Consider the following 12,031-nt stretch of genomic DNA (forward strand, 5'->3'; position numbering starts at 1 on the left):
CCTACTGTAGTTTCCCTGGGGACCGCTTACTGGAAATGTTCTTCACACAAATGTTGGTTTTGCTTAATTGCTTTGGCTCAGTTCTTGAATTAAATTAGTATTTTTCAAAACAATACAAATAATAAGTTTAGATCTCTGAACAATTATCTCTGAACAATTATAAAGTATCAGTAGATAAGCAGACAGTCTACTAATAATTAAATGGACCATCAAAATAAAGTGTTACCAAATTGATAAATGACCTCTAACTGCAATTGAATCAACTATTTAATCAAAAATATCTGGGCACATATATAGTACTCAACATTTGAAGTGGATCAAAACGTTTTTTCACAGTATAAAAGCTATTTAGCGATACCATTCTTGTCATACTATAGAACAATTTACTGTATATGTAGATGAGAATGGAGATTTAAGAATGGAGGACATTCATGATCCTGAAATGCAGTAACATGCCTGTGGAAGAGCAATTGGAAGAAATGCAATCTCTGGTCTGACCAACAAGAGTCACAGGATGTCTACCAAGATTTTGTTTTTGTCATGTATGTATACTTTGTAGTATTTTTGTGTATTTGTGGTAATGTAAGAAATTTACAATACAGTAATTGGACAAGCAAGATTGCACTCTACATGCATTACATTTGTACACATACAAACATGAAAAAGCAACTAATCATCTTGACCAGTACGACTCACACAATGCCAACTACACTACTTAAAAAAAAATATTGCCTTCATTAATTTTCCACCAACAGTCAGACTACGTGTACACCTTTTTGACTATGTAATTGTCTATCTGTGCCTACATGTGTGTAGTGTTTTTCTAAATGCATTTATTGTCTCTAACGTACTGTCAACACTGCTAATTGTATATTGTTTTGTTTTGTGTTCTTTTTTTGGAATATGTTGTTGTAGTTTGCACTGTCTGGAGCCAACACCTAAGCTTTTTATTCATCACAGTACACATGCTGTTGATGATGAAGCATAAATTAAGTGTTTTAGTTGAGTATAACTACATTTTGCAGACAAAAAAAGTTGAGTATAACTACATTTTGCAGACAAGTAAAGTTCTGAAGATTTAACAAAAATTTTGAGATTTGCACTTACAGTTTAGAGAATGTTAAGACTGTTGAAAATTTTGTCAAAGCAATTGAGACATACTGCAAAAATAGTTATTTTAAGAACTCAATATTAAGGGTACAAACATGGCACTGTATTTGACACAACACCTACAGTCCAGAAGAGCTCTTTACATCAGTGGATGCTTAATAACTGTACTGCACTGTAATCATGTGTGAGGTTTCTTTATGAGCCCATTTAAAGTGGACTGTTGCTCTTCAAACTAAACTATGTCTTTTTAATTGAGCCGGACAGGAGCTGTAGGGTGGGATCACAGAGACAAACTGGAAAGACAAACACAGACAAACACACAAAGTTTACCAGTTGCCTAGCAACAAGTTTTCCCAAGTTATGGCAAACGTCAAAACCTCAGTGAGGAACAGGTGCATGTTTATAATGCTTCAATAGTGACATGGGGCTCTTTACTTTGCCACAATATACTATTTAAAATCAAGCTTTTGTAATTTCACCAAAGTTTGCTTCATCTCTCATAATCCAGATGGTTTCCTTTTCTTGTGCAATATATCTGGTCAATTATTCAGTTTTCATAAGTATGTCTCTTTTCCAGGCTATTCAGGCAAAACGAATCCTGACCAAGTAATGGCTAAAATCAGTGTGGAATGGAATCATACCGGGACAGTGTGCTGGGGTTCTTGAGGAAGCTTGACTTAATGTCTGCACCAGTGAAAGTATGCAGAGCAGCTTCTGGTAGGGTCATTATGGGGCCTGGACCACAGGAAGAGCATGTTAACCTCTTTCGACTTGCCATTCAGAATAATGTGCACGTTCCCTGAAGTGGCTAAAAACTTCACACATGATTCACTTTGAGAGGTAAACGAGTATAAGCTGAACCTGTGGGTCAAGAACACATGAAACTGATATTTTTTTTTTCTTTCTGGAGGAAATTATCTTGTCTCTTTTTTTCTGTGTTTCAGATAAGTGCTGTTAGCATTTTGTAATTTTGTTCCAGACCTGTTTGGAAGAGTTTGAAATATTCCTAAGATCAGACACATTGGCTTATAAACATTTAAAAGACATGTCCAACATTTACACACAATCATGTGACCTGAGGCACAGCACTGAGTTCTTTCAGCATGAAGCTGCCCTGCAGCAATAAAACACAAAGACATGTAGAATGGCCCATGAGATTGAAAACATGTGGCCAACCTGCAAGACGAAGGAGATGTGCTTAAGCCATATGTGGAGATGAAATCTTCCAACGTTATAACATACATTTGTTCAGTCTGACTCAGCCTCTCTCTCTCATTCAGATGTCAAAAAAATGGTAAACTTCTAGGAAAATATGATTCAATTTCCCTGTCTTCACATAGGGGAATAAAATTACACAATTTAATTGCTTCGAAGAGTCAAAGGGTGCCTTTTGCACTGCCTTTTATTTGTGTTCCTAGAATATGTCATCTCCTGAACATCAGTATTCATCAGTGCCCCCCCCCCCCCCCCTTCCAGACAGTGAATAAATTGCTATGACTTTCAATTTGTTTTTACAGCATAAACACTTCTAAAAAATTAAGTTGATTCAGTTCAATTTACTAATTAATCATTTTGTGAATGTATTCGCTGAAGAAGTGGTTAGCACTGTCACCTCACAGCAAGAAGGTCGCTTGGTTCAAGTGCTGGGCCAGTTGGCGTTTCTGTATGGAGTTTGTATGTTCTCCCCGTCCGCTTTTCCCCACAGTCCAAAGAGATGCAGTATAGGTAAATTGAATAAGCTAAATTGGCGATGGTGTATGTGTGTGAATGCGAGAGTGTATGGGTGTTTCCCAGTGCTGGTTTGAGGCTGGAAGGGCATCCACTTGGTAAAACACTTGCTGGATAAGTTGGCAGTTCATTCCGCTGTGGCAACCTCTGATAATTAATTGGACTAAGCCGAAGCATAATGAATGAATGAATGAATTCACTGAAGAAAATATTCCTAAACACTTTAAACATCCCAGCAATATACAAGAGCAATCTGATGAAAGATTGTAAAGCCAAACATAACAACAACAACAAAAAAAAAGGATATTCCAACACTTCTCTTGGACGGGTAAATGCAGTTTTCAAATTCTCTGACATTTCCATGAGATGGATCCATGACATTCCAAATTTGTATACACCCCATGAGTTCATTATGTAAAGAACAACTAGACGAGTAAAGGAGTTGATCAAAAATTAAACAAGCAATTGAATTTTGCTGTTTGTCCCTTTTACAAACAGCATTCTCAAATGTGCTTTTCCTCGTGTCTAATACTATAGGAATGGTGGTGGTTGTTTAGAAACAGATCATTAGTGATAAATGTTTTGAAAAGAAATGCCAATGCAAGAAACGTAAAACCTCTGTTGATAAACAGTCTGCATGATAAATGTCAAAATGTGTGAACAAAAAATGATGAAGGCTCTCTGTTCACTTCTCTGGAATATGAAAATATTTTCTCAATGGTTTACAAAAAAAGCTCTTTTGTGATGTGATTTTAAAGATGTGTTGAAAGACTTGATTTCAGTTTCTCTTTTTGAGCATTATTCATGAGCCTAAAGTGAAATTCCAGCACTGTTGATGGCTGTTTTCAGGCCATGAAAGGCAACCTTACAAGAAATGATTAAGCTGCTGGCCTGTTTAGTCACAGAGCTGGTCTGACACATCCCTAACAGCCACAAATCTGCTCACCTCCTGTGGGTTTTCTTCTGCATGAGGATCTGGACATTCTGCACTTTTACATTTTTCTCGGGATTCACGAGTAATAAAACTCAAACTTCCTGGAGTCCAAATTTTTTGTTTAATAAAACAAAGTTTGCGTACATAATGGAAAATAAAAGTAACAGGACAGATAAGAGGAAGTCCAGACAAACAGTGTGAAGAGGCTGGTGACCAAACTCAAAGTGACCCTCTTAAGCTGTGGCTGGTACAATCTCATTTTGAAAGTGTTTTTCGCAAACAGATTACATCACTGTCTGGGACCTCCAGGCCAGCCTCCTTCCTTCTTTTCCTGTGTTCACATTATCAAAAAAAAAAAACTAAAAACCTGGGAAAAATACTGAGTGAGATGCATGGCAAAAGAAAGAAAGAAAAAAAAGGACTCTAGGTAAACATCTGTTTCTCATTCCTGATTAATGTTTGGGCTTCTGAACTCACAGTCAGATGAGTGGCTAAACTTCACTTTTGCAGCAGTCTGTCATTCTCTAAAGACTTTATTATTTAAATGAATTTTGTTGATGAAAATCTTGGTACCACCTAACAAGTCTTATCTCATCTTGCACAGAATGACATATGAAGGCAATTGTCTTCTCTTTGGATCATGTTCTCTACAGCCTTTTAAAAAGCTATTGGACACCATTCATACTTGTCCATAAACTCTATCAGCCTAATAAACACCATAGTTTCTGCATTGTTCATCATTCTTGTGATGTCATTCTTACCTCAGTTCTGAGGTCATCATACTGTTATACAATGAAAATGTTAAATGACAAAAAGATGAGCCATCCATTTAACTTTTATACAGGTCTAACCAAAAATTCCTTCATTTTCTTTTCGGCTTAGTCCCTTTATTAATCTGAGGTCGCTACAGCGAAATGAACCACCAACTTATCCAGCACATTTTACGCAGCGGATGCCCTTTCAGCTGCAACCCGTCTCTGGGAAACTTCCATACATATCATATATACACCATACATATCCAACATCCATTTCTAGTGTTTATTTAATTTTTTGTTCTAATCTTTATTTTACTTTTATCCTTAGAACCATTGTTGTTCCATTTTCTGTCAGTCCCAGTCTTCTTAGTAGTTTATTATTAGTGGTTGTTTGATTTGTTTAATTACTCTTTAAGATTCTAGAAGTATTTATTTCTGTTTTGTTTTATCAGATTGCTCAAGTCAGTCGTTCTCTCTTCTAGTATTTATATTTCATTTTATTTCTGATTTAGTTTTATTATTTTATTGTATATTATTGCTGCCTGTTTGCTGTCCTGTCTTCTGTCTTATAATTTTCCAATCCTATCCTGTGTCCTGACCTCCCTGGTCTGCCAGTCTGGACTTTACATGGCTTGCTCCAGGATCTAGCTCCGGTTTTGACCGCTGATGCTTCTACTCCTAGCTGGCTGTTCATTTTAGTACCATCTTGTCACCACTACTAGCCTCCCTGTGATGTTGCCCCTACCGTTTGGACCTTGTCATGCCCTTGTCTGTCTACTTGTGCCTTATTCTGTCAATAAACCACTTTGTATAGTTCATTGCTGCAACTGGGTCTGTTTTCTTGCTATGACCCGTGACACCGCATGTCTTTGGACTGTGGGGGAAAGCGGAGCACTGGGAGGAAACCCATGTGAACACGGAAAGAACATGCAAACTCCACACAGAAACGCCAACTGACCCAACCGAGGCTCAAACCTGCGACCTTCTTGCTGTGAGGCAACAGCACTACCTACTGCACCACTGCGTCGCCACAGGTCTAATCAAAAATTATTATCATTTAAAAGCAAACAACTACTGACCTTGCTGTTGTATGAACAAATTGTCACAACATAACTTATATTAAAAAGACTTTATTTTGCTTTTTCAAATATTACTTTTCATAAAGTACGTAAAGTAGCTGTTTATTCATGTAAACGCCTTAAAATGCCTATACTTTGTTTACAATGAAGAAAATTTGCAAGAGCACAAAATTCTGCATGAACATTAAATAAAACTGGCATTTTATATGTATAACATGTGACTGACAAAACAGCACCAAATGTTTTCTGATGCAACATACATTAAATCAGTGTTTCTCAACCACGTTACTGGAGGACCACCAACTCGGCTCATTTTTCTTGTCTCCTTAATTAAACACACCTGATTCAGATCATTAGCACAGATTGAAAGATCTAATGGATGTGACAGACAAATGAGACATCCAAAACATGCATTGTTGGTGGACCTCCAAGAACGTGGTTGAGAAACACTGCGTTAAAAATATATAATATTCACTCATTTTCCTTAGGCTTAGTCTCTATTTCAAAGGTTTATGAACTATTCCGTCATAAGTTTAGCACAGTGGATGCCTTTACAGCTGCAACCCAGTATTGGGAAACATCCATACACACTAATTCACACACACTACGGCTAATTTAGTTTATTCAATTGACAAAGGAAACCCATGCAAACACAGGGAGAACATGCAAACTCCACACAGTAATGCCAATGGGCCCTGTTAGGACTTGAACCAGTGACCTTCTTGCTATGAGGCAACAGTGCTTCCCACTGAGCCACCGTGCCACCCAAATAATATGCACAATATATAAATGTAATGCTCTGAATTAAAATATCCATTTTCACATTTCACTTTCATAACCACAAACACAATAGTGTTCATTTAATTTAACTAATTATTTTGGAACATTTTTGCCCATTTATCTAAAACTTTTAGCGCTTTTCTTTTGGCCAAAAGCCATATTTAAGCCCTCAAATGATGGACAGACATTAGTTAATTTTGATATTAAGGAATTATACAGTATTAACATGTATTACCACTGAGAAAGTGCTGCTCAAGATGTGCCTGGGATCAAGGTTTATTAGAAAATTAAAGCAATTTTTATTTTTTTTTTGGCTGGGATGGATGTCAATGTTAAAAAAAAAAAAAAAAAAAACTCCAAACATTAAAAATCTTATTTAAATTAAATATTTATCTTATTTAAATTAAAGTGAGTTAAACATTAAAATCTAAATTTTTAAAAAGCCGATACATAAAGCAGTGAATATTAAATTGCTCTAGTGTATCATTTTCAGAGTACAATATTTTAGTCATATAGCTACACTTGTAACCCTGCGTCAATGTGCTCCGAAAAGCATATTGTAACAATAGCTTTATTTGAGTATGAGATTTAATGTACTAATAGCTGAAAACCTTCCTCTAATCCTTTCTGCCAAAACAATTCAAGGCTCATTAACTTATTTAAGTCTCAAAAACATACAAACGCTGCCATTTTGCAATTAGTCAAAATAAATAAGCCAGTTCTTTCAATGCTTGCCTTCTCAAAGAGGTCTGAGCTCTCATCACTATCATTCATTGCAGTATAGGTTTTCCTGCAAACAAATTTTTTAAATATCAACATAACCATGAGGAAAAAACAAACAAACAATGTAAGTGCAATAATTTAGATAAGAAAAAAGACACACAAGACATTCAACATACAAGACTGTCCTTTGAATTTGAGTCAGAGCTGACATTCTCGCCTGATTATATTTGCATTGCTTCTGTGGAGAACATTGGTCCATTTTTTTCACACACAAAAAAAAAAATTGCCCTGACATCCATTAAAAACTGTTAAGAGCAGGTGCTGAAAGAATTCATCTTAAGCTGAACTTGATTATCTTGATGATCTTATAATGGTCTGTGTTGTTGGGGTAAAAGGTGGAATCAGACTTGTATATTTTTGTGTCAATCAAAATCAAAGGTTTCTATATAATCTGCTGAAAACAACATGCAAAATATGTTTATTTTGACACAGAGTCCTGTAAAAACCATCAGAGGCAGTGAAATCCCCAAGATTCCCTCCTCCACAGAACAGAGCATTAACGCATACCTCCTTCCTCTGGAGAGGATATCCAAGAACAAAGGAAACCACAAGTGTCAGCACTGAGCCAACCATGTAACATGACTGCTCCAAACATTTCCCATGTTTACTTGACTGTTTTGCACTTGCATTGACGTATTGCATTTTATGCGTGAACAGAGGATATCTGGAAAGTATTTGTTCCCGTATCGTGTGGCACCAGGAGGTAGAGAGTGTGCTGTCCAGATGCATTACTGTCTGGTACCGGGATTGTGGTTTCTGACCACAAGTTTTAGCAGATGACAGTAAAAACAGCTGAGAACATTATTGGAGCTTTTTTTTTTTAACCTAATTTCTAGGATAGCTACAACACAAAGGGCATCTGCAAGACTGTCATCAAAGTCTAAGACTTCTCTCACCCATCACATGGACTCTTTGCTCATTTGCCATCTGGAAAGGGCTGCAGAGACGTCCGGCCTGTATGTGCCAGACTCTGTAACAGATGTAAGACATGTTGTAAGATGCATGAACACCCAATATTTAAAGATGAATAACAATAAGGTGCCAGAATGTTTTTTTTATGGATAATAGAAACATTGTGTCGTTTCCATTTTGGATTTCGCAGATGATTTAATCCTAAGCAGGTGTGCTAAAACTTTCTCTTATATAGGGGCCAAAAACAAAAGATGATTGAGCACTGTGCCTAATGTAAATATATCCAACTGTATTACATTATATTTAAATAAATAGAAAACATTACTTAAATCATTTTATAAAAAAATTATTACAATAAAAGCATCAACAATTCCATGTGCACAATGGAGTTCAATGCTGAAGAAACTAGTCAAGATGCACCTGCCTTTGCATTAATTTGTTCACCAATGTCTTCTGCATTCTACTTCTATCGTTTTTTTAACAGTATCCAAAAATTGAATTTATTCACAACCTTTAACTTTTTTTGTAGCTTAATAATAAAACAAATAAACAAAATGTTTCTTTAAATTAGAAGTGGCTCTATCATCAAGGCCTTCCCCAACCCCTGACCATCATTTTCCATTTCTTCTCAGATTGACGCTCTAGTTTGGGCATCTCTGATCTACAGTGACTTAGTTTTGCAAACAGAATCCAGTAGCTAAACTGTATACACTCACCGGCCACTTTATTAGGTACACCTGTCCAACTGCTTATTAATGCAAATTTCTAATCAGCCAATCACATGGCAACAACTCAATGCATTTAGGCACATAGACATGGTCAAGCAGAGTATGGTTGTTGGTACCAGACGGGCTGAGTATTTCAGAAACTACTAGGATTTTCATGCACAACCATTTCTAGGGTTTACAGAAAATGGTCAGAGGTCAGAGGAAAATGAAACCGTCGAACCTTGAGGTGGACAGGCTACAGCAGCAGAAGACCACACCAGGTGCCACTCCCGTCAGCTAAGAACAGGAAATTGAGGCTACAATTCACACAGGCTCACCAAAATTGGACGATAGATAGAAAAACCTTGCCTGGACTAATGAGTCTCGATTTCTCCTGTGACATTCAGATAGTAGGATCAGAATTTGGTGTCAACAACATAAATCCATCCTGCCTTGTATCAACGGTTTAGGCTGGTGGTGGTGGTATAATGGTGTGAGGGGATATTTTCTTTGCACACTTTGGGCCCATTAGTACCAATTGATCATCATGTCAGCGCCACAGCCTACCTGAGTATTGTTGCTGACCATGTCCATCCCTTTATGATCACAGTGTACCCATCTTTTGATGTCTACTTTCAGCAGGATAATGCTCCATGTCATAAAGTGTGAATCATCTCAGACTGGTTTCTTGGACATGACAATAAGTTCACTGTTATTAAATGACCTCCACAGTCACTAGAACTCAATCCAATGGAGCAGCTTTGGTATGTGGTGGAAAGAGAGATTTGTATCATGGATGTGCAGCCGACAAATCTGCAGCAACTGCGTGATGCTATCATGTCAAAATGGACCAAAATCTCTGAGGAATATTTCCAGTACCTTGTTGAATCTATACCATGAAGGATTAAGGCAGTTCTGAAGTCAAAAATGGGGTCCAGATCGGCACTAGTTATGTGTACATAATAAAGTGGCCAGTAAGTGTGAAACCATAAAATACTGTACTTTATAATAATGACCAATAGGTGTCACTGCATAGAAGACATCGAATAGGTAATGTTTAGTATAGGCTACGCTGGAAAACATAAAATCATAAAATGAATAACAATCACCCCAAAACAGTTTAAAGTATACCCTAAATCTCTTAAAAATAAAGAAAACAAGTGAAATGTAGATTACACACAATAAAACATAATAACAGGACATAGGCCTACAAGCTGAATTCATTTTATCAGGCACCCTTTCAAACAAAACCACCCTATAATCATCCGCATTACAACATACAGTTCAATAAGTTACAGTTAATATTTACGTAAACTGAGTCCACTGTTACATAACATGATTTTGTAAAATACCCTGTTAATTTTCTCTTTCTGATCCCATTCTCATTCATCTCAAATTAAGTCTTTTCTTTATTAAAGCATGTTTTCATCAATGGAAATGGGTTTTGAGACGTAATGTCAGCCATCTGGAGTTTCACGGAGGACTGTTTAAACGAAGACTCATCATCATATGTGGATTGTCTGAAATTCCCCAGGAGGATGTCTATTATGAACAGATGATAACAGCGTTCAAGATGAAAGTAATTTCAGCAGCCTCAACATTATTGTTCTATTTGTGTGTACACTCATTTCTCGTCAGTTTGCGAGCTGTTGATCTGTTGAACGGGACCTAAAACAATCGTGTAATATTTTTAACTCACCACTGGATGGCAGTGTAAGGTGGTGTACTGCACGGACAGTCCAGAGGGCCAGAGGCGTCCAGCCTATACCTGTGGGAAAATGATAAATGCTTTATTAGATAAGAGCCATCAATCAAACAAAAATCATTTTCACCCCAGCTCTCTTCCAAGGAGCTCTAAAGAGAAAAACAACAGACAGAAAACCTCAAACGCCGCTTTAAAATGAACGAGCCCATCAGTGGAGACAGCACTGTGTTAAAATGTAATATGCTTTAAGAAAAAAGGCTGTTTGGGATTTATAGGTCAAGATGGAGGCAGAGGAAGAAACGACATCTGTGCGCTTCAATTCACAAGATCATTAGCCGTTTGGGTTTGAATTTTACCCCTAACTATCAGGGCCAGGCCATAATTAAAAAGCCATGATTAATGTTCCTCCACTAAATAAGCACACAGTCTGTGACCATGAAGAAACATTGATTTTAAGCTCAGTTACAGTGATTTGTGTCATCATTGTCTGTGTTTGTGTCTACAGGTGTGGAATCCCATGTTTACAAGGAATAATGTGGTTAATTTATGCATCTGAACTCAAGTTTACGATGCTGTCTTTGCAAAATCCCAGCACTAGAAGTAAGATAGAAAAGGACAATCACTGGATAATGGGCAATTTGCCTTCCATTTAAGCCTCTAAATGCCTCATTCCCACTTTGTGTAATTACCCAATTAAAGCTTATTCTGCAGATTTGTCTCTTTGGCACGTTCTCTGGACCATCGTAGCCGCACTCCTGCAGCAAGCCTTTAATATGAATATTTCTCACTCAAAAACGTTTAAACAGACACTTGGTTTTGGTACCTAATTAGCATGTAATTAGCATAAACACTTAAAACTGCATCTGGAAATTGAATGTGAAAAAACAAAAGTCAGCTCTGGTGCACAAAGCGTTTGAACAATTTTAACCACTTCTCATTAACTACATGTTGGAAGTGGAACAGGACTCTGACTTAACCTTATTGTATCAAAGAGTAAGGAAAGAAATATAGATTTTACCTTCCCTGTCAGTACTGTTCCACAACCACAAGTGTGTTCTCAGAGCATATGAATTCAGCATAATTTAGAATAAAGGACGAGGATGGGGAAAAAAGGCATATATGCATTAGTGGCGGCTGCATTAACATGAGAAAGCAAGCTGCATGTCTAAATGCATGACATTCATGAATAAAACAGCCAAGGCTCATTTAATCGAATGTGTCATTATCTTTTCTTTATGACTGTGAGCTTGTGTGGGAGAGAAAAGAGGTAAGTGTGGGATACTGTAGAAATATACGTGGGAGATGATGATGATGATGATTGTGTGTGTGCTTGAGTAGCAATATTAGAAAATCAACTTTTATAATAGCTGCTACTCAAATACATTGTCAAAAATATCCTGTCAAATTTATGGTAGCTGTGATTCCTATGAATCTCCTAAAAAGAATCTGGCTGGTAGCCAGTCTGGTAAAAGGGGGGGTTCTTTTTTCTTAAAATATGGACCTTTTTGCAGTTATTAGCCTCATTTTCTATTTAATTA

This window comes from Danio rerio, chromosome 7 (assembly GCF_052040795.2).
Source record: "Danio rerio strain M-AB ecotype USA chromosome 7, GRCz13ab, whole genome shotgun sequence".
NCBI lineage: Eukaryota > Metazoa > Chordata > Actinopteri > Cypriniformes > Danionidae > Danio > Danio rerio.